Below are 24,101 nucleotides of genomic sequence, written 5' to 3'. Positions count from 1 at the left end.
CTTTGTGTGAGCTAAGTATTGAATTCCTATTTCATTCGAGAGTATTTGACATTTAAGGAGTTCAGTGTTGTTCACCGAGTGTGAAGGAGGAGGAACTCTGATTCTAGTAGGGGCTTGCTCTCCTCCTACTGGATTCATTGCAGCTCAGTTTCTGATCCTTTGAAATGGATGCGTGAGTGGAGTGGAGGGAAGACCATGTGATTGATAGCTAGGCACAAACGTGGGAATAGGCTTACCGGGGCTTGGTGCATTTCGGTCTGAATGATTCGTAAATGCCCCTTGGGATATGTGGATTCTCACGACCTCTTCCAAGACCATGAGCGCTTTTATCATCTCTGCCATCTCTTCTCTTTTAGACGTCAGGAATCGTGGACCAGTTCTTGGAGCTGAGAATCGAGTAACTTTCTCAAGGGCACGTTGAAACTCCGTATGTTTCTGCCAGTATCACCGTGGTTCAGTAGGTCTCATGAATGTCTTTCGAGCCTGGTATGCTCTAGAGATGTCTCCATGCCGATATTCTCCACTGTAGCAGAACAAGTTTCATCAATGTGTTCGCACATCTCCTCAATCCATGCAGCCAGGATTTCTGGCAGCTTCGCTTCGTGTCTCCCATAAAGTCGACATCAACACTACTGGGCAATTCTGAAAATACCTCGGAGCTTCACCAGTAAGCTGATGACAGGCAGATCTTCTACTGTCTGCCCTTTCAGATTCTGGAAACTGACCCTTGAACTCAGGTCTCTGGGCAGCAGCAGTATCTCGAACTTACTCAGCTTCCCGAACAAAAGACTTAAGCCAATCTCCACATAGGGCAGCAGACCCACCATCAAACTGATCCACCCACAGAATTCTGCCCAGTTACCTTGGATCCACCAGCCGCAACAAGCCTCGTGGTACACACCAACATTCCACCTGGAATCCAATCGGTAACTGCCATCCCCAATGGTTGATGAATCAATTCGTGTTGGAGGTGATGCTGCATTAGACGAGAGTTTCCTAAGGGAAATATGATTCTATCCAGAAGTGTCCCATGGTCCTTTTCTCTTCCCTCTTTCCTTTTCTTCATATCTATACACAGTACAAACGGAGGGAAGTGTGTCCATGTTCAGTTTATGTATTCACACCTCTTTAAACTTTCTAACAGTTCACAGTACACAGAGACCCACTCAAGGAAACTCATGTTTGTGTAATATCCATTCACCCAGATTACATATCCGTCTGTTGCTTTCTGCTGTAACACCCACACTCTCAGCACATGGATCCATTTTTTTTCATGGGGGCTGAAATTCCTAGAAATGAAACCAATCCCAACGTGCACTTTCCTGTCTGTCTCTTTTGCACTTAGTACTATTTCGCAGAGCTAATTTTCTTTGTTATAGGCTTATGCCATTTCTTCCCTACGAAGCATAGTATATGGCATTCATTCATCTTGTTAGAAAACTTGTAAGACTATATCCCGTTCTATGACCCACGCTTATTCAAAACCGTCATTTGTGTTGGCTCAAGATATGCACTTCTGGATCAGTATCTATGAATAGTAATGCACGCATCTGTTTTCTGAACCCAAGTGTTTTGAGTACATGCTAGCCGCGATAATGGGTCGATGCGTGCTGAATGATCCTTGACATCACTTTGAGTATATTGTTTTGAATATTCATGTTTGTTTGGTATAAGTAAGTCAACTGTAAACTTTTGGTGTTTGTTTGTTTGTCTGATATTTTGTATGTTTTGCAAACACATTAGGCCATACATCTCTCATTTTGCCTCAGACAGACAGTCATGTAAGCTGATTCACTTAAGATAGTGCTTAAATTCACCTATGATTACCTGCTACCCTCTCCCATCTTTAGGATTTTGATGTCCTGCTTGCCTTCTTCTTCTTACTTCTTTGCAACTCAGGCTCTTCTTGCATTTGCAATAATGGTTTTGTTATTTCCATTTCATCGTGCTACATTTCTACTCAGGGTAGGATTCTCAATTTTTGTTTTAGGATCAGCCTCAAAGTGCTGAATTCTTTTAAGGTTTGCCGGTCAGTGAATTTCCCTAGCTCTGCCGTTGTTATAAACGGCAGTCATTTGTCATAGGCTACCCTAAATTGCAGCTTTTTCTCATTCAAAATATGGTCTATGTCCTGGCACTCCTCCCCGTGCTTCAAAATTTCTGCCGAGATATCAGCTGAAACCCCTCTGGAGGTTCTGTTTTGACTAAGTTCATTTCCTCGAGGTGCATTTTACTTCACTGGGATGATCATGAATTTTGTTTATTTGAATTCTACAGCTTCTTGTTCGTCTATTTGTATTCCACCTCTTTTGAACGATGTGTACATCCTGAATTCGTATAGATGATACTTTCCTGGCTTTCAGCAAGTTTCATTCTGATTTTTCTACAAATTCCTTTTCAGAATTTATTATTTTATCTCTTGCTTTTCCATTTGGAAATCCTATGAGTCTTATTCTTACCTGCTTTTTCTTAACCCATGATTCAACAGTGATGTTAGCGTTGGTATGCACTTGCTTTTCTGTGTCTTCTTCTGATCGAGAGATTTCTATTCCCCTGTCTTCTCAGTCATTCACGAGTCCCTTGCATTAAGTAGTCTGCTTAGGATTGACTTTAGTCAAGTTTTTATCTCATCCATTGAGTTTTCTGATACTAATGGGTTCTTCTTTAGAGTTTCTCTTCCCCTTTTCTGGTATTCTGCCTTTTGTGATTCTGAGGCATGGTGGTTCATCAGTGTTTTCCTCATCTCCATTTTCAGAGCTAGCTCTGTTATAGTTTTGCCGTCTATTTGTTTGAAAGCTTATGTTTTGGGCCTTCAATCTCTTTGGAATTGGAAATGGTACTTCCTGTTTCTTTTACTATACTTCTTTTAATCTACAGGTCAGGTACTATCATGTACATAATATAGACTTTTAGGGCTTGGTTAAGTGCAAACTTTAGACTCTTTGGTGTACGCCATTCCAAGTTAGTTCTGTGAGGACAAATTTCCCTAGACCTTGATGCCATGCCCCGTACCTGTGTGTGTTATCTGGTATATCTCTAAATCCTGGTTTTGCCTTTGATGTGATGAACACATCATACTGTTTCAGTTAGTAAAACCTCGTTTTTATTACACTAATCTCACAATTCTGAAAGGGCACAGGGCACTTCCTCTAGTGGAAATGAAGCTTCTATAGGTTATCAGCTCTGCATTCTTCTGTATCACTTTTGAAGTGTCTCCAAAACAGCCAACAGAGTGTTCGCTTGTAATTTCTTCTGCCATGGGAAAGTCCCAAAGTTACCAGTTCTTCCCAGAGCTTCTCTGTCTACAGAAACAACAGTGGAAGCATATGTATGGATGTCATACTTCAGGGCCTGCTGGGATGATCCCGCAAACCTACCTAAGTGTCCTTGGTGCAGAAACCTGTCAGTGCCCTCCAAAATGTAGCATCAGTTTTTGGGTGATAATGCTGTAAGAAATGCTTCATCTTCTCATGCTGTGGACTTTGACCACTTTTCCTAGTTCTCTCATGCTTGAGTCATGAGTTCACGAAGGCAACCACAGAGCTGTTCTGCATCTTCTGCCTGAAACCTGACTGGAATCCCAATCCAGGTTAAGAATGTAGCGGATCCTAAATCTTTTAATACTGATTTCAAACCCAAGGCCCCCTGGAACCCTCAGACCAGATGCATGATTCCTCTGAGCCCCACATGTGCTCTATTGGCAAAATGTCAAATTGGACCCTGGTCCTGCAGATGCAGTGGATGTAGCCATAGGACATATCGATAAACTCAACCTCACGAGCCAGTGCGGTTACTGTCTCACTGAGTTCACAGTTATCTTTGCTCTCTTGATAGTACCCACCAAAACCCACAACGCACTCTAGATCCCTGAGTTCTGTGAGAGCCATCATCCGTAGCCCTATCCCTCTTTTTCCGCTGCCTCTGCTAGCTCAGATTTGGCAGCTCAGATCTTGGTCTCAGAAAAAATTGTGGGGATATTTTGTGCTGATTTCTTTGAGTTCTGTCAGCCAAGCATCTGCTGTGCACTCTTCTAACACTCAGCGCATCTCCATCAATCCCATGCCTGCTGCCCGCTTGAGAGTGTGCTTCCAAGGATAACAGAGTTCCACCTTTGATGCTCCATTACCACAGGTCAGACCCTGCACTGGTTTCCATTCTCTACTTTGCCTTTTACTGCTTCCAGGTTTTCTGAGGCCTCATCCTGTCTTTGGATGTAACAGACCACTTTTCGGCAAGTGTCCTGTGCCAAGGGCTGGTTGATTGGATGTTTACAAAATTTTGAGTATGGGAGCGAGTGAGAGCAGTTTGCACTGATTCTCTGCCTACTGGACATAGATAAATCAACAATTTCCACAAATAATTCACAGAAATTGGATATTAGTTTAGCTCCGTTTTGTTTTCAGCCATGGTCGGAAGGTTTTTCCCAAGACCACTTCTTTGAAATTAGGTTCATATGGCAGTTGCAGTCTTTAAGAATGTTAATAGTATCGATTTAGGTGTTGTGGGATTTATATGAAATTGAAGTTAGTTTTTGAAAATTACCAAATCAACAAAAAGTCAGACTTGACAATTTCTGTAACATTTGTCAGCTCTAAAGAAAAAACAGACAAACTCAATATAAAATAGAGGTCCAAAACCTTGAAGGGGTCATGCCAATTCTTTTCTCTTAAAGCCTCCAACAACAAAAGGAACAATGAAATACATATTGGAACAATGAAATAACGCCCAACCTGTGTTTCCCTTGTGCACATGGTGCCCTTTACTCCCAATGACACATACTAGGCAATGTTGGCATTTCATGGGGTAACATAATTCTCTAGGAATATACAAGAAAATTTAAACAGAATATATACATTTAGGCTTGATTCCAAAAGCACCTAGAGGCATTTAACTATGAGAAACCTGCTGCAGCTACGCTAGGCTATTGAGAACCAGGTGTTCTTCTATCAGTTTTGAGAAGGCTTAATTATTGAATCATGTTGGGTAAAGCACTTTAACACAACCAAGTCTGTACCTCCAAGATATAGTGAACCCGGGGCTTGACAGAAGGGAACGAAGTTCCACAAAACCTGTGCTTTAATATGTTCGGCGTCTTTTAAGGTTCAGTTCACTATCTGACTTCTAATATTTTCCTGTTCTGTCTTGAGAAACTGAGGCCTAATATATATTCAAGTTCAGTCAAAGATTCCCCACACTTCCCACACTCCTTTCAGCCCAATAAATACATAAAACCAGCATTTGCTGAATCTAGGGGAAGGTCATCATTTCTTTGTGTGAGCTAAGTATTCAATACCTATCTATTTCAGTCGAGAGTATTTGACATTTAAGGATTTCACTGTTTTTCACCGTGTGTGAAGGAATAGGAACTCTGATTCTAGTAGGGGCTTGCTTTCTCCTACTGGATTCATTGCAGCTCAGGTTCTGATCCTTTGAAATGGATGCCTGAGTGGAGTGGAGGGAAGAGCATGTGATTGATAGCTAGGCACCAATCTGGGAATAGGCTTAACTGGGCTTGGTGCATTTCGGTCTGAATGATTCATAAATGACCCTTGGGATGTGTGGATTCTCACGACTTCTTCCAAGAACATTAGCGCTTTTATCATCTCTGCCATCTCTTCTCTTTTAGACGTCAGGATTCTTGGACCCGTTCTTGGAGCACAGAATCGAGGAAATTTCTCAAGGGCACGTTGAAACCCCGTATGTTTCTGCCAGTATCAGCGAGGTTCAGTAGGTCTCATGAAAGTTTTTCGATTCTGGTATTCTCTAGAGATCTCTCCATGCCGATATTCTCCACTGTAGCAGAACAACTTTCATCAATGTGTTCGCACATCTCCTCAATCAATGCAGCCAGTTTTTCTGCCATCTTCTCTTCGTGTGTCCCATAAAGTCAACGTCAACAGGACTGGGCAAGTCTGAAAATACCTCGGAGCCTCACAGGTAAGCTGATGACAGGCAGATCTTCCACTGTCTGCCCTTTCAGATTCTGGAACCTGACCCGTGAACTCAGGCCTTTGGGCAGCAGCAGTATTTCAAACTTACTCAGCTTCCCGAACAAAGACTTAAGCCAATCTCCACATAGGGCAGCAGATCCACCATCAAACTGATCCACCCACAGAATTCTGCCCAGTTACCTTGGATCCACCAGCCGCAACAAGCCTCGTGGTACACACCAACATTCCACCTGGAATCCAACCGGTAACTGCCATCCCCAGAGGTTGATTCATCAAATTCGTGCTGGATGTGATGCTTCATTAGACGAGAGTTTCCTAAGGGAAATGTGATTCTATCCAGAAGGGTCCCATGGTCCTTTTCTCTTCCCTCTTTCCTTTTGTTCAGATCTGTATACACAGTACAAACGGAGGGAATTGTGTCCATGTTCAGTTTATGGATTCACACCTCTTTAAACATTCTAACATTTCACAGTACACAGAGACCCACTCAAGGAAACTCATGTTTGTGTAATATCCATTCACCCAGATTACATATCCGTGTGTTGCTTTCTGCTGAAACACCCACACTCTCAGAACATGGATCCATTTGTTTCATGGGGGCTGAAATTCCAAGAAATGAAACCAATCCCAACGTTCACTTTCCTGTCTGTCTCTTTTGCACTTAGTACAATTTCGCAGAGCTACTTCTCTTTGTTAAAGGCTTATGCCATTACTTCCCTACGAAGCGTAGTATATGGCATTCATTCATCCACTTTGAAGACTTGTAAGACTATATCCCTTTCTATGACCCACACTTATTCAAAACCGTCATTTGTGTTGGGTCACGATATGCACTTCTGGATCAGTATCTATGAATATTAATGCACGCATCTGTTTCCTGAATACAAGTTTGTTGAGTACATGCTAGCCGTGATAATGGGTCGATGCGTGCTGAATGATCCTTGACATCACTTTGAGTATATTTTTTTGAATATTCATGGTTGTTTGGTATTTGTCAGCCAACTGTAGCCTTTTGGTGTTTGTTTGTTTGTCTGATTGTTTGTATGTTTTGCAAACACATTATTCCATGCATCTCTCATTTTGCTTCAGACAGACTGTCATGTAAGCTGATTCACTTAAGATAGTGCTTAAAATCACCTGTGATTTCCTGCTACCCTCTCAGATCTTTAGGATTTTGATGTCCTCCTTGCCTTCTTCTTCTTCTTACTTCTTGCAACTCAGGCTCTTCTTGCATTTGCAATAATGGTTTTGTTATTTCCATTTCATCTTGCTACTTTTCTACTCAGGTTAGGATTCTCAATTTTTGTTTTAGGATCAGTCTCTAAATGCTGAATTCTTTTAAGGTTTGCCGGTCAGTGAATTTCCCTAGCTCTGCCGTTGTAATAAACGGCGGTCTTTTGGCATAGGCTACCCTAGATTGCAACTTTTTCTCATTCAGGAGATGGTCTATGTCCTGGCACTCCTCCCCTTGCTGCAAAATTGCTGCCGAAATATCAGCTGAAATCCCTCTGGAGGTTCTGTTGTGACTAAGTTGTTTCCTCGAGGTGCATTTTACATCACTGTGATGATCATGAACTTTTTTACTTGAATTCTACAGCTGCTTGTTGGTCTATTGGTATTCCACCTCTTTTGGATGCTGTGTACTTCCTGAATTCGTATAGATGATACTTTCTTGGCTTTTAGCAAGTTCCATTCTGATTTTTCTACAAATCCTTTTCAGATTTTATTATTTTATCTCTTGATATTCCATTTGGGAACCCTATGAGTCATATTCTTACCTGCTTTTTCTTAACTCAGGATTCAACAGTGATGTTAGCTTTGGTTTGCACTTGCTTTTCTGTGTTTTATTCTGATCGAGGAATTTCTGTTCCCCTGTCCTCACAAATATTCTCGAGTCCCCCTGCATTATGTAGTCTGCATAGGATTGACTTTATCCCAGTTTTTATTTCATTCATTGAGTTTTCTGATTTTATTGGGTTCAACTTTAGACTTTCTCTTCCCCTTTTCTGGTATTCTGCCTTTTGTGATTCTGAGGCACTGTTGTTCACCAGTGTTTTCCTCACATCCATTTTCAGAGCTTGCTCTAGTAACGTTTTGCCGTCTAGTTGTTTGAAAGCTTATTTTTTGGGCCTTCAATCTCTTTGGAACTGGAAATGGTACTTCCTGTTTCTTTTACTATACTTCTTTTACTCTACAGTTCAAGTACTATCATGTATCTAAAATAGACTTATAGGGCTTGGTAAATTGCAAACTGTAGACTCTTTGGTGTATGCAATTACATGGTATTTTTGTGTGGATAATTTTCCCTAGACCTTGAAGCCATGCCCCGTAATTGTGTGTGTTGTCTGGTATATCTCTAAATCCTGGTGTTGCCTTTGATGTGATGAACACACCATACTGTTTCAGTTAGTTAAACCTCGTTTTTATTACACTAATCTCACAATTCTGAAAGGGCACAGGGCACTTCCTCTAGTGGAAATGTAGCTTCTATATGTTATCAGCTCTGCATTCTTCTGTATGTCATTTTGAAGAGTCTATAAAACTGCCGAAAGAGAGTTCACTTGTAATTTCTACTGCCATGGGAATGTCCCAATGTTAACAGTTCTTCCCAGAGATTCTCTGTCTACAGAATTACCAGTGGAAGCATATGTATGGATGTCATACTTCAGGGCCTGCTGGGATGATCCCGCAGACGGACATATTTGTCCTCATTTCACTACCCTGTCAATGCCATCCAAAATGTATCATCTGCATTTGGGTGATAATGCTGTAAGAAATGCTTCATCTTCTCATGCTGTGGACTTTGACCACTTTTCTTAGTTCTCTCATGCTTGAGTCATGGGTTCACTGAGGCAACACCGAGCTGTTCCGCATCCTCTGCCTCAAACCAAAATGTAATCCCAATCCAGCTTAAGAAAGTAGCGGATCCTAAATCTTTTAATACTGATTTCATACACAACGCCCCCTGGAACCCTCAGACCAGATGCATGATTCCTCTGATTGAGCCCCACATGTGCTCTATTGGCAAAATATCAAATTGGACCCTGGTCCTGCAGATGCAGTGGATGTGGCCATAGGACATATCAATAAACTCAACCTCACGAGTCAGTGCTTTTGCTGTCTCACTGAGTTCACAGTTATCTTTGCTCTCTTGAAAGTACCCACCAAAACCCACACTGCACTCTAAATCCCTGAGTTCTGTGAGAGCAATCATCCGTAGCCCTATCCCTCTTTTTCCGCTGCCTCTGCTAGCTCAACTTTGGCATCACGAATCTTGGTCTCAGATTCAATTGTTGGGATATTTTGTGCTGATTTTTTGATTTCTGGCAGCCACGCATCTGCTGTGTACTCTTCTAACACTCAGTGCATCTCCTTCAATCCCATGCCTGCTGCCCGCTTGAGAGTGTGCTTCCAAGTATAACAGTGTTACACCTTTGTTGCTCCATTACCACTGGTCAGACCCTGTACTGGTTTCCATTTTCTACATTGCCTTTTCCTGCTTCCCTTTTTTCTTTGGCCTCATCCTGTCTTTGTAAGTAACAGACCACTATTCCGCAAGTGTCCTGTGCCAAGGGCTGTGTGATTGGATGTTTACAAAATTTTGTGTATGAGAGCGAGTGAGAGCAGTTTGCACTGGTTCTCTGCCTACTGGGCATCGATAAATCAAAACTTTCCACAAATAATTCACAGAAATTGGATATTAGTTTAGCTCCGTTTTCTTTACAGCCATGTTCGGAGGGTTGGTCCAAAGACCGAATCTTTGACATATAGATGATATGGCAGTTGCAGTCTTTAAGAAGCTTAATAGTATCGATTTACGTGTTGTGGGATTTATATGAAAATGAAGTTAGTTTTTGAAAATTACAAAATCAACCTAGAAGCAATACTTGACAATTTCTGTTACATTATGTCCTCTCCCAAAGAAAAAACACACAGACTCAAAGTAAAATAACAGTCCAAATGTTTAAAGGGGACATGCCAACACTTTTCTCTTGAAGCCTCCAACAACAAAAGGAACAATGAAATAACTATTGGAACCATGAATTAACCCCCAACCTGGGTTTCCCTTGTGCATGTGGTGCCCTTTACTCCCAATGACACATACTAGGCAATGTTGGCATTTCAAGGGGTAACATTATTCTCTAGGAATATACAAGAAAATCTAAACAGAATATATACATTTAGGCTTGTTTCCAAAAGCACTTAGAGGCATTTAACTTTGAGAAACCTGCTGCAGCTCTGCTAGTGTATTGAGAAACATGTGTTCTTCTAACAGTGCTGGGAAGGCTTAAACATCCGATCATGTTGGGTAAAGCAATTTAACACAAAAAAGTCTGTACCTCCAAGATATAGTGAACCCGGGGCTTGATGGAAGGGAACGACGGTCCACAAAACCTGTGTCTTTAATGTGTTTGGCTAATTTTACATTTCAGTTCACTATCTGACTTCTAATATTTTCCTTTACTGTCTTGAATAACTGAGGCCTAATACAAAGTCACGTTCAGTCAAAGATTCCCCACACTTCCCACACTCTTTTCAGCCCAAAGTATACATAAACCCAGCATTTGCTGAATCTAGGAGAAAGTCATAATTTCTTTGTGTGAGCTAAGTATTCAATTCCTCTCTATTTTACTCGAGAGTATTTGACCTTTAAGGTGTTCACTGTTGTTCACCGTGTGTGAAGGAATAGGAACTCTGATTCTAGTAGGGGCTTGCTTTCCTCCTAACGGATTCATTGCAGCTCAGGTTCTGATCCTTTGAAATGGATGCCTGAGTGGAGTGGAGGGAAGACCATGTGATTGATAGCTAACAACAAACCTGTTAATAGGCTTACCTGGGCTTGGTGCATTTCGGTCTGAATGATTTGTAAATGCCCCTTGGGATGTGTGGATTCTCACGACCTCTTCCAAGGACATGAGCGCTTTTATCATCTCTGCCATCTCTTCTCTTTTAGATGTCAGGAATCTTTGACCCGTTCTTGGAGCAGTGAATCGAGTAACTTTCTCATGGGCACGTTGACACTCCGTATGTTTCTGCCAGTATCAGCGAGTTTCAGTAGGTCTCATGAATGTCTTCCGAGCCTGGTATGCTCTAGAGATGTCTCCATGCCGATATTCTCCACTGTAGCAGAACAACTTTGTTCAATGTGTTCGCACATCTCCTCAATCCATGCAGCCAGTTTTTCTGCCAGCTTCTCTTCGTGTCTCCCATAAAGTTGACGTCAACAGGAATGGGCAAGTCTGAAATTACCTCGGAACCTCACCAGTAAGCTGATGACAGGTAGATCTTCCACTGTCTGCCCTTTCAGATTCTGGAAACTGACCCGTGAACTGAGGTCTTTGGGCAGAAGCAGTATCTCAAACTTACTCAGCTTCCCGAACAAAAGACCTAAGCCAATCTCCACATAGGGCAGCAGAACCACAATCAAACTGATCCACCCATAGAATTCTGCCCAGTCACCTTGGATCCACCAGCCGCAACAAGACTCGTGGTACACACCAACATTCCACCTGGAATCCAACCGGTAACTGCTATCCCCAGTGGTTGATGCATCAAGTCAGTTTTGGGGGTGATGCTGCATTTGACGACAGTTTCCTAAGGGAAATGTGATTCTATCCAGAATGGTCCCGTGGTCTTTTTCTCTTCTCTATTTCCTTTTTGTTCAGATCTGTATACACAGTACAAATGGAGGGATGTTTATTCATGTTCAGTTTATGGATTCACACCGCTTTAAACTTTCTAACAGTTCACAGTACACAGAGACCCACTCAAGGAAACTCATGTTTGTGTAATATCCATTCACCCAGATTACATATCCGTCTTTTCCTTTCTGCTGAAATACCCACACTCTAAGATCATGGATCCATTTGATTCATGGGGGCTGAAATTCCTAGAAATGTAACGAATCCCAACGTGCACATTCCTGTCTGTCTCTTTTGCACTTAGTAAAATTTTGCAAAGCTACTTTTCTTTGTTATAAGATTATGCCATTTCTTCCCTACGAAGCATAGAATATGGCATTCATTCTTCCTTTTGGAAGACTTGTAAGACTATATCCCGTTCTATGACTCACTCTTTTTCAAAACCGTGATTTGGGTAGGCTCACAATATGCACTTGTGGATCAGTATCTATGAATATTAATGCACGCATCTGTTTTCTTAATACAAGTTTGTTGAGTACATGCTAGCCGCAATACTGGGTCGATGCGTGTTGAATGATCCTTGTCATCAATTTGATCATTTGATTTTGAATAAACATGTTTGTATTGTATATGTCAGCCAACTGTAACCTTTTGGTGTTTGTTTGTTTGTCTGATTGTATTGCAAACACATTATGCCATGCATCTCTCCTTTTGCTTCAGACAGTCATGTAAGCTGATTCACTGAAGATAGTGCTTAAAATCATCTATGATTTCATGCTATCCTCTCCCATCTTTAAGATTTTGATGTCCTCCTTGCCTTATTCTTGTTACTTCTTTGCAAATCAGACTCTCCTTGCATTTACAATAATGGTCTTGTTATATCAGTTTCTTCTTGCTTCTTTTCTACTCAGGGTAGGAATCTCAATTTTTGTTTTAGGATCAGTCTCAAACTGCTGAATTCTTTTAAGGTTTCACGATCAGTGAAATTCCCTAGCTATGCCATTGTTATAAACGGCGGTCATTTGACATAGGCTACCCTAGATTGCAGCTTTTTCTCATTCAGGATATGGTCTATTTCCTTGCACTCCTCCCAGTGCTGCAAAATTTCTGCCGTGATAACAGCTGAAACCCCTCTGGAGGTTCCATTGTGACTAAGTTGCTTTCCTCGAGGTGCATTTTACATCACTGGGATGATCATGAACTTTGTTTATTTGAATTCTACAGCTGCTGGTTGGTCTATTGGGATTCCACCTATTTTGGACGTTGTGTACTTCCTGAATTGGTATAGATGATACTTTCTTGGATTTCAGCAAATTTCATTCTGATTTTTCTACAAATTCCTTTTCAGAATTTTTTATTTTATCACTTGCTTTTCCATTTGGGAATCCTATGAGTCCTATTGTTACCTGCTTACTCTTAACCCATGATTCAACAGTGATGTTAGCATTGGATGGCACTTGCTTTTCTGTGCCATTTTCTGATCGAGAGATTTCTGTTCCCCTGTCCTCGCAGTCATTCAGGAGTCCCTCTGCATTATGTAGTCTGCTTAGGATTGACCTTAGCCCAGTTTTTATCGCATCCATTGACTTTTCTGATTTTATTGGTTATTCTTTAGACTTTCTCTTCCCCTTTTCTGGTATTTTGCCTTTTGTGATTCTGAGGCCCTGTAGTTCATCAGTGTTTTCCTCACATCTATTTTCAGAGCTTGCTCTGGTAACGTTTTGCCATCTAGTTGTTTGAAAGCTTATTATTTTTGCCTTCAATCTCTTTGGAACTGAAAATGGTACATCCTGTTTCTTTTACTATACTTGTTTTACTCTACAGTTCAAGTACTATCATGTATCTAATATAGATTTATAGGGCTTGGTTAAGTGCAAACTTTAGACTCTTTGATGTACGCAATTCCATGGTATTTCTGTGAGTACAATTTTCCCTAGACCTTGATGCCATGCTCTGGTCCTGTGTGTGTTGTCTGGCATATTTCTACATCCTGGTGTTGCCTTTGTTGTGATGAACACACTATACTGTTTCAGTTAGTAGAACCTCATATTTATTACACTAATCTCACATTCTGAAAGGGCACAGGGCACTTCCTCTAGTGGGAATGAAGCTTCTATAGGGTTTCAGCTCTGCATTCTTCTGTATGTCATTTTGAAGTGTCTCCAAAACAGCCAACATAGAGTGCGCTTGTACTTTCTACTGCCATGGGAATGTCCCAATGTTACCAGTTCTTCCCAGAGCTTCTCTGTCTACAGAAACACCAGTGGAAGTATATGTATGGATGTCATACTTCAGGGACTGCTGGGATGATCCCGCAGACCGCCCTATGTGTCCTCGGTGCAGTACACTGTCAGTGCCGTCCAAAATGTAGCATCAGCATTTGGGTGATAATGCTGTAAGAAATGCTTCATCTTCTCATGCTGTGGACTTTGACCACTCTTCCTAGTTCTCTCATGCTTGAGTCATGGGTTTACGAAGGCAACACAGAGCTGTTCTGCATCCTCTGCATCAAACCTGAGTGTAATCCCAATCCAGGTTATGAATGTAGCAGATCCTAAATGTTTAATACTGATTTCAAACCCAACGACCCCTGGAACACTCAGTCTAGATGCATGATACCTCTGATTGAGCCCCACACATGCTGTATTCTCAAAATGTCAAATTGGACCCTGGTCCTGCTGATGCAGTGGATGTGGCCATAGGACATATCTATAATCTCAACCTCACATGCCAGTGCGGTTTCTGTCTCACTGAGTTCACAGTAATATTTGCTCTATTGAAAGTACCCACCAAATCCCACAACGCACTCTAAATCCCTGAGTTCTGCGAGAGCCATCATCCGTAGCCCTATCCCTCTTTTTCCGCTGCCTCTGCTAGCTCAGATTTGGCAGCTCAGATCTTGGTCTCAGATTCACTTGTGGAGATATTTTGAGCTGATTTCTTTGAGTTCAGTCAGCCAAGCATCTGCTGTGCAGTCTTCTAACTCTCAGCGCATCACCTTCAATCCCATGCCTGCTTCCCGCTTGACAGTGTGTTTCCAAGAAAAACAGTGTTTCACCTTTGATGCTCCATTACCAGGGTTCAGATCCTGCACTGGTTTCCATTCTCTAGTTTGCCATTTCCTGCTTCCGGTTTTTTGAGGCCTCATCCTGTCTTTGGAATTAACAGACCACTCAGGCAATTGTCCTATGCCAAGTGCTGGGTGAGTGGATATTTACAAAGTTTTGTTTATGGGAGCTAGTGAGAGCAGTTTGCACTGCTTTTCTGCCTACTTGACATCGATAAATCAACACTTTCCACATATAATTCACAGAAATTGGATATTTGTTTAGCTCCGTTTTCTTTACAGCCATGGTCGGAAGGATTGTCCTATGACTCCAGTTTTGACATTATGTTGACAAGGCAGTTGCAGTCTTTAAGAAAGTTAATAGTATCTATTTACGTGTTTTGTGATTTATATGAAATTGAAGTTAGTTTTTGAAAATTACCACATCAACCTAGAAGCCAGACATCAATTTTTGTAACATTTTGTCAGCTCTAAGGAAAAAACCGGAAGAATCAATGTAAAATAGCAGTCCAAAATTTGAAGGGGACATGCCAACTCTTTTCTCTTGAAGCATCCAAAAACAATAGGAACCATTAAATACCTATTGGAACCATGAAATAACCCCCAACCTGGGTTTCCCTTGTGCACCTGGTGCCCTTTACTCCCAATGACACATACTAGGCAAAGTTTGCATTTCAAGCGGTAGCATTCTTCTCTAGGAATATACAAGAAAATGTAAACAGAATATATATATTTAGGCTTGATTCCAAAAGAACCTAGAGGCATTTAACTTTGAGAATCCTGCTGTAGCTATGCTAGGCTATAGAGAACCAGGTGTTCTTCTATCATTGCTGAGAACGCTTAATCATCCAATCATTTTGGGTAAAGCTATTTAACACAACCAAGTCTGCACCTCCAAGATATATTGAAGCGGGTCTTGACGGAAGGGAAAGACGGTCCACATAACCTGTGTCTTTAATGTGTTTGTCGACTTTTACAGTTCTGTTCAATATATGACTTCTAATATTTTCCTGTACTGTCTTGAAAAACTGAGGCCTAATACATGTTCAAGTTCAGTCAAATATTCCATTCATTTACCACACTTCTTTTAGCCCAAAGAATACATAATCCCAGCATTTCCTGAATCTACGGCAAGGTCATCATTCCTTTGTGTGAGCTAAGTGTTCAATTCATATCTATTTTATTCGAGAGTATTTGACCTTTAAGGAGTTCTCTTTTAACGAGTGTGAAAGAGGAGGTACTCTGATTCTCGGAGGGGCTTGCTCTCCTAATACTGGATTCATTGCAGCTCAGGTTCTGACCCTTTGAAATGGATGTCTGATTGGAGTGGAGGGAAGAGCATGTGATTGATAGCTAGGCACAAACCTGGGATTCGGCTTACTTGGGCTTGGTGCATTTTGGTCTGAATGATTCATAACTGCCCCCTTGGTATGTGTGTATTCTCATGAACTCTTCCAATAATATGAGCGCTTTTATCATCTCTGCCATCTCTTCTCTTTTAGATATTAGTAATCATGGACCCATTCTTGGAGCAGAGAATCGAGTAAATTTCTCAAGTACAAGTTCACACTCAGTATGTTTCTGCCAGTATCAGCGAGGTTCAGTAGCTCTCATGAATTTCTTTCGAGCCTGGTATGCTCTAGAGATGTCTCCATGACGATATTCTTCACTGTAGCAGAAAAACTCTCATCAATGTGTTCGCACGTCTCCTCAGTCCATGTAGCCAGATTTTCTGCCAACTTCTCTTCGTGTCTCCCATTAAGTCGACGTCAACAAGAATGGGCAATTCTGAACGTACTTCGGAGCCTCAGCTTTAAGCTGATGACAGGTAGTTCTTCTACTGTATGCCCTTTCAGATTCTGGAAACTGACCCGTGAACTCAGGTCTTTGGGCCGCAGCAGTATCTCCAAGTTACACAGCTTCCCGAAACAAAGAATTAAGCCAATCTCCAAATAGGGTGGCAGCCACTCCATCACACTGATCCACCAACAGAATTCTGCCCAGTTACCTTGGATCCACCAGCCCCAACAAGCCTCGTGGTACACACCAACATTCCACCTGGAATCCAACCGGTAAGTGACATTCACAGTTGTTGATGCATTAAGTCAGTGTTGGGGGAGAGGCTGCTTTAGACGAGAGGTACCTAAGAGAAATGTGATTATATCAACAAGGGTAACATGGTCTTTTCTCTTTCTTCTTTCCTTTTTTTCAGATCTGTATACACAGTAAAAACGGAGGGAAGTGTGCCCATGTTCAGTTTATCGATTGACAGCTCTTTAAACTTTCTAACAGTTCACAGTACACAGAGACCCACTCCAGGAAACTCATGTTTGTGTAATATCCATTCATCCAGTATACATATCCGTCTGTTGCTTTCTGCTGAAACACCCACAGTCTCAGAACATGGATCCGATTTTTTCATGGGGGCTGAAATTCCTAGAAATGAAACCAATCCCAACGTGCACTTTCCTGTATGTCTATTTTGCTCTTAGTACAGTTTTGCAGAGCTACTTGTCTTTGTTATAGGCTTATGCCATTACTTCTCTACCTAGGTTAGAATATGGCATTCATTCATCCTGTTGGAATTCTTGTAAGTCTATATTCCTTTCTATGACCCACTCTTGTTGAAAACCGTCATTTGTTTGGGTCAAGATATGCACTTCTGGATCAGTATCTATGAATATTAATGCACGCGTCTGTGTTCTGAATACAAGTGTTTTGAGTACATGCTAGCCGCGATACTGTGTCATTGCGTGATGAATGATCCTTGACATCACTTTGAGTATTTTGTTTTGAATAATCATGGTTGTTTGGTATATGTCAGCCAACTGTAACCTTTTGGTATTTGTTTGTCTGATTGTTTGTTTGTTTTGCAAACACATTAGGCCATGCATCTCTCCTTTTGCTTCAGACAGACAGTCATATAAGCTGATTCACTTAAGATAGTGCTTAAATCACCTATGATTTCCTGCTACCCTCTCCCATCTTTAGGATTTTGATGTCCTCGCCTTCTTCTTCTTACTTCTTTGCAACTCAGACTCTTCTTGCATTTGCAATAATGGTTTTGTTATATCCATTTCATCATGCTACTTTTCTACTCAGTGTAGGATTCTCAATTTTTGTTTTAGGATCAGTCTCAAAGTGCTGAATTCTTTTAAGGTTTGCCGGTCAGTGAAATTCCCTAGCTCTGCCGTTGTTATAAACGGCGGTCATTTGGCATAGGCTACCCTAGATTGCAGCTTTTTCTCTTTCAGGATATGGTCTATGTCCTGGCACTCCTCCCCGTGCAGCAAAATTTCTGCCGAGATATCAGCTGAAACCCCTCTTGATGTTCTGTTGTGACTAAGTTGATTTCCTCAAGGTGCATTTTACATCACTGGGATGATCATGAAATTTGTTTATTTGAATTCTACAACTCCTTGTTGGTCTATTGGGATTACACCTCATTTGGATGCTGTGTACTTACTGAATTCTTATAGATGATCCTTTCTTGGCTTTCAGCAAGTTTCATTCTGATTTTTGTACAAATTCCTTTTCAGAATTTTTTGTTTTTTCTCTTGCTTTTCCTTTTGGGAAACCTATGAGTCCTATTCTTTCCGGCTTTGTCTTAACCCATGATGCAACAGCGATGTTTACGTAGGTTTACACTTGCTTTTCTGTGTCTTCTACTGATCGATTGATTTCTGTTCCCCTGTCGTCACAGTCATTCACGAGTCCCTCTGCATTATGTAGTCTGCATAGGACTGACTTTAGCCCAGTTATTATCTCACCCATTGAGTTTTCTGTCATTATTGTGTTCTTCTTTAGACTTTCTCTTCCCCTTTTCTGGTATTCTGCCTTTTGTTTTTCAGAGACCCTGCTGTTCATCAGTGTTTTCCTCACTTCCATTTTCAGTGCTTTCTCTGGTAGCGTTTTGCCGTCTAGTTGTTTGAAAGCTTATTTTTTGGGCCTTCAATCACTTTGTAACAGAAAAAGGCACTTCCTGTTTTTTTTTACTATACTTCTTTTTCTCTACTCTTCAAGTACTCTCAGGTATGTAGTGTAGAATTATATGGCTTGGATTTATGAAAACTTTAGAGTATTTGGTGTAAGCAATTCCATGGCTTTTCTGAGAGGACAATTTTCCCTAGACCTTGATGCCATGCCCTGTTCCTGTGTGTGTTGTCTGTTATATCTCTAATTGCTGGTGTTCCCTTTGTTGTGATGAACACACCATATTATATCAGTTAGTAGAACCTCATTTTTATTACGCTAATCTCACAGTTCTGAAAGCGCACAAGGCACTTCCTCTACTGGAAATGAAGCTTCTATAAGTTTTCTGGTCTGCATTCCTCTGTATGTCATTTTAGAGTGTCTCCAAAAGAGCCTACAGAGAGTGCGCTTGTACTTTCTACTGCCATGGGAATGTCCCAATGTTACCAGTTCTTCCCAGAACTTCTCTGTCTACAGAAACACCAGTGGAAGCATATGTATGGATCTCATACTTCAGGGCCTGCTGAGATGATCCCGCAGACCGCCCTATGTGTCCTCGGTGCAGTACCCTGTCAGTGCCGTCCAAAATGTAGCATCTGCATTTGGGAGATAATGCTGTAAGAAATGCTTCATCTTCTCATGCTGTGGACTTTGACCACTCTTCCTTGTTCTCTCATCCTTGAGTCATGGGTTCATGAAAGCAAACACAGAGCTGTTCCGCATCCTCTGCCTCAAAGCAGACCTTTATCCAAGTCTAGGTTACGAATATAGCTGATCCTAAAACTTTTAATACTGATTTCAAACCCAACGCCCCCTGGAACCCTCAGACCAGATGCATGATATTTCTGATTGATCCCCACACGTGCTGTATTCGCAAATTATCAAATTGGTCCCTGGTCCTGCAGATGCATTGGATGTGGCAATAGGACTTATCGATAAACTCAACCTCACGCTCCAGTGCGGTTGCTGTCTCACTGAGGTCACAGTTCTCTTTGCTCTCTTGAAAGAACCCACCAATACCCACAACGCACTCTAGATCCCTGAGTTCTGCGTGAGCCATCATCCGCAGCCCTATCCCTCTTTTTCCACTGCCTCTGCTAGCTCAGATTTGGCAGCTCATATCTTGGTCTCAGATTCACTTGTGGGGATATTTTGTGCTAATTTTTTGAGTTCTGTCAGTGAAGCATCTGCGGTGCACTCTTCTAACTCTCAGCGCATCACCTTCAATCCCATGCTTGCTGCCTTCTTGAAAGTGTGCTTCCAAGGTAAACAGTGTTTCATCTTTGATGCTCCATTACCAGAGGTCAGATCCTGCACTGGTTTCCATTCTCTACTTTGCCTTCCCCTTCTCACAGGTTTTCTGAGGCCTCATCCTGTCTTTGGAATAACAGACCACTCTACGGCAAGTGTCCTGTGCCAAGGCTTGGGTGAGTGGATGTTTACAATGCTGTGTGTATGGGAGCGAGTTAGAGCAGTTTGCACTGGTTCTCTGCCTACTGGGCATCGATAAATCAACAGTTTCCACATATAATTCACGGAAATTGGATGTTTGTTTAGCTCCGTTTTCTATACAGCCATTGTCCGAGCTTTTGTCTGAAGACTCCTGCTCTGAGGCTAGGGGAGGCTGGGTCACACGTTTCCCTACATCCCCAGCCCAGCTGGAAGCCTGAAAGATGCCCAGGTCAGCCCGTGGCCCATTTTCAGCCCTGCTCCACCCTGGCTTGTCCAAATGCCACATGGCCCTGTCACACATCTGGCTGGCAAGCGTTCCTTGTGGTAGAGCATCTATCCCCTCTTCTCCGCATTTGCCCCCTGCCTGGTGCCCCTCTATATCTGCCCTCCTGCTCTCCCGGCCTTTCAGCGCCATCTCCCCTCCTCCTCCCCATAGTGTCTCAGCGTTTTCCTGCCTTTGGTGAGATGGGGCCATTTCTCTCAAGGGTCGTTTTAAATATTCAGATTTTTAAATTTTTATTTTATTGAATTATAGTCAGTTTACAATTTTGTGTCAATTTCTGGTGTACAGCTCAATGCTTCAGTCATAGAATAACATTCGTATATTCATTTTCATGTCCTTTCTCAACATGAGCTACTACAAGATTTTGACTATGGTTCCCTGTGCTGTGTGGTATAAACTTGTTGCTTTATTTTATATTTACCACTCACTGTCTGCAAATCTCGAACTCCCAGTCTATCCTTTCCCACCCTGTTCCCCTCTGATAACCATGAGTTTGTTTTCTAAGTCTGTTTAATTTTAGATTCCACATGAGTGTTGTCATATGGTGTTTTTCTTTCTTTCTGGCTTACTTCACTTAGAATGATGTTTTCCAGGGCCATCCATGTTGCTCAAAATGGCATGATATTATTTTTTATGGCTGAGTAGTATTCCATTGTATACATGACACGGCTTCTGTATCCAGTCATCTGTTGTTGGACATTTAAGCTGTCTCCATGTCTTGGCTATTGTAAATAGTGCTGTGAACATTGGGGTGTTGGTGTCTTTCTGTATTAATGCTTCCTTTGGATATATGCCCAGGAGTGGGATTATTGTATCATATAGTAAGTGTATTTTTAGTTTTTTGAGGACTCTCCATACCATTTTCCATAACTGCTGTACCAAACTACATTCCCACCGACAGTGTACAAGGGTTCACTCTTTTCCACACCCTCTCTAGCATTTACCATTTGAATATTCATGCTTTAATTATTTTATTGCAGCAGCAACATGTAAGAATGAAAAAGTGGCATCCTGGTGGCTGGGGGATGAGACTGTGTGTGTGTCCCTGTGCATGTGTGTATGTTCCTGTATGTGTGTACATGTCCCTGTGTGTACATGTGTGCCCTCCATGTGCCTGCATGGGGGTGGGGAGTGGGGCTGGAGCCTGTGTGTGTGACTGACATCTCAGGCACGTGGGCCTGGAGGGGTGTGCGAGGCTGTGATGCTGGGCTGAGAGGCTGTTACCTGACCAAGGCCTCACAGCCCATCTTGGGGCCCAGGGCCCCACCCTTGTTTCCAGGCCTGTCACCAATCAGCTGGGGTGTCCCCTGCCGTGACACAGGGCTTGGAGTCCTGACCCTAAGGGCCCCACAACTTCCCTCAGGAGGAGGGGTCTCTGGGGCAGGAGGAGGTGGCTGAGCTTGGCATGAGGAGGGGGGAGCAGGGAATCCAATGGGGTGAGCATGGCTCTGGAGTTTGTGGGTGACCATCAGCAGTGAGGTGAGGGGAGTAAGAAGGGCCTCCTCACCAGGACTGAGTTTGTCACCCCGGCCAAGGGAGTCGCTCTTCTGCACAAGGGCCAATTTAGAAAAATGTGGAAAACCAAGTTTCAGGCTCCATGGTAGATAAGTCCCATTCCAGACGGAAATAGCAGGATGTGACCCCGTAAAAAGTGGTGAGTGCACGTGAGCCATCGCCTCGCCCAGAAAGGAATTCCCCCGAGAGCCAGAGCTCACCCCACACCCACCCAGGGGCCTGGGAGGCCTGGAGTGATGGCCCTGCTGGGGTCCCACTACTCAGGAAGATAGGGAGAAGAGCCTCTGGTCATACAGTCGAGGCCCAAGGAGGGGAAGAGACCTGCCCAGGTCACCCAGCACAGGAGGGCAGTCGGGTGGGACCCAGGACTTCGGGCTTGTCACAGGCCCCCTTCTTAGGAAAGGGGCACAGGCCTGCCTGGGAAAGAAGCATCTGGTAAGTGAATAACCCTGCAGACAGGGCCAAGTTGGCTGGCTGGCCGAGCATCAGTTTCCCCTCTGTGGAAAAGGGGACGGGAAGGCGCCTGCTCACAGGGTCTCTGTGAAGCTAGAGATGGTGCTGCTGTGGTGCTGGGAAGACCCCTCCTGGTCCTCCTTACCTTGGAAGTGGCCGGAGGGCCCTTCCTGAGGGCCGATGGTGCCTGTCTAGTTGGGCGGGCTGCTGGTCCCTGCGGCCCTGACAGTGGCAGCTACACGGCTTGGTGAAGGATGGACCAACTCCCCTTCCCAGGCACCCTGGCCCATCGTCCCCCACCACCACGCACCCTGGGCTGGCTCCCTCTTTCCTTCCTGCCTCCTCTTGTCTCTGCTTCCCCCCAACTGGTGTCCCTCTCTTGTCACCTCCTGTCCCTCTCTAGGACTTGACCCCCACCTTTCTCTCTCTCACTCACACACTGTCTCTCCCTGCGTGTGTCTTTCTCTGCCTCTCCCCCAGGCCCTCAGGCCCTGAGCTCAGGTCTAGCCTTGTCCAGGGCCACAGAGCCACAGGGCCACATGTATCCCAGCACTCCCACCCTCACAGCGATGTTCCAGCCCCAGCTCTGCTCACAGTGGAGGAGCCCGGTTACAGAGTTGCTCCTGCTGGCATTTGCTGCTGCATCGCTGATCCCCCCCACTTCCCGGGCAGCGCAGCAGTCTCACCTTGACCTGTTTGTGGCCCAGCCTGGACCCCAGAGCTGCTGCAGGGCTGGCTGCCTCCCCCACCTGGAAGGAGGGAGGGCCCCGTGGGCTCCAGGGACAGCTGGTGCAGAGTGGAGTGGACTCTTTTTATGCCCAACACCTTCTCCCTGGCAGTGGTGGCACCCCAACCACTGACCCTGCCCCGCCCACCTCAGAGTCAGGAGGCTGTGGGAGGATGAAGGGCTCTCATGGGGCCCACTGAGAGCACTGCCACCCTCAGCCCCCCTCAGGGTCTGCCTGGAGCTGGGGCTGCCGGGCAGCAGATGCGGGGTGGGGGCACGGGCCTGGTCAGTGCAGGGCCACTCTCTGGACGCCCATGGCCTCCCTGCACCTCATCCGTTCCTCACCATGAGACACAGCCACTTCATTCTGGTCCTCTAGCTCATGACCGGACACCCGTGTGACTGACAGGCCCCACATGCCCAGTGAGTGTTTACTGACTGAAGCAGCACAGCCATCACTAGATCTAGACACAGGCTGTACCCACCACCCAGGAGGAGCCCCGGGGCCCCTGTGGTCACTGCTGCCCTGAAGGGGTAACCTTGCATCTGCCCTGTCATCTTAGTTCCTGCTGGTTTGTGAGTTGTGTGCCCTTGAATCACTGCGTGCCCTCAAGAGGGTGTGACCACTAGTCCTCCAGGAAGCAGACACTGACACAGAGAGAACTGTGACAATTTCATTAGGGGTGACAATAGGAGAGAATAGCAGAGGGGGCAGGTTGGAGCAGGGAAACATTCGGGCCTTAATGCACCTCTGACATCTTCTCTAAACACATCATTGCCACAGCTGAGGGGCCCCTTCAGTTGGCAAATGGACTGTGCTGTAAGGCAAAAAGAGTTATTTATTTTAATAGGATCTTATTTTTTCCTGATTTTGTCTTCTCTAATGTATGTATGGACTCTGACGGACACTGTAGTCTGTGTGTGCATCTCCGTGTCTATACAGAATGAAAATATTTATTTTCACATCTCAGACACAGATCTCAAAATGTGCACATTCTCATTATTATATTTCCTTCTTTAACTAGTAAGACCTAAGATT

At 43.5% G+C, this 24,101-nt stretch overlaps 1 long non-coding RNA gene across 1 annotated transcript; it reads left to right on the top strand.

Annotated features, from left to right (window-relative positions):
- Window positions 1–461: 461 nt before the first annotated feature.
- Window positions 462–22,538, top strand: LOC141575244 (uncharacterized). The gene is made up of 6 exons (XR_012502685.1): window positions 462–926; window positions 5,627–5,937; window positions 10,906–11,475; window positions 16,163–16,732; window positions 16,873–19,897; window positions 19,988–22,538. It is a non-coding gene; the product is annotated as an uncharacterized LOC141575244 (long non-coding RNA).
- Window positions 22,539–24,101: the final 1,563 nt, after the last annotated feature.

The sequence above is a fragment of the Camelus bactrianus genome, chromosome 27, assembly GCF_048773025.1.
Source record: "Camelus bactrianus isolate YW-2024 breed Bactrian camel chromosome 27, ASM4877302v1, whole genome shotgun sequence".
Lineage (NCBI taxonomy): Eukaryota > Metazoa > Chordata > Mammalia > Artiodactyla > Camelidae > Camelus > Camelus bactrianus.
This window is presented reverse-complemented; position numbering and strand designations above follow the sequence as displayed.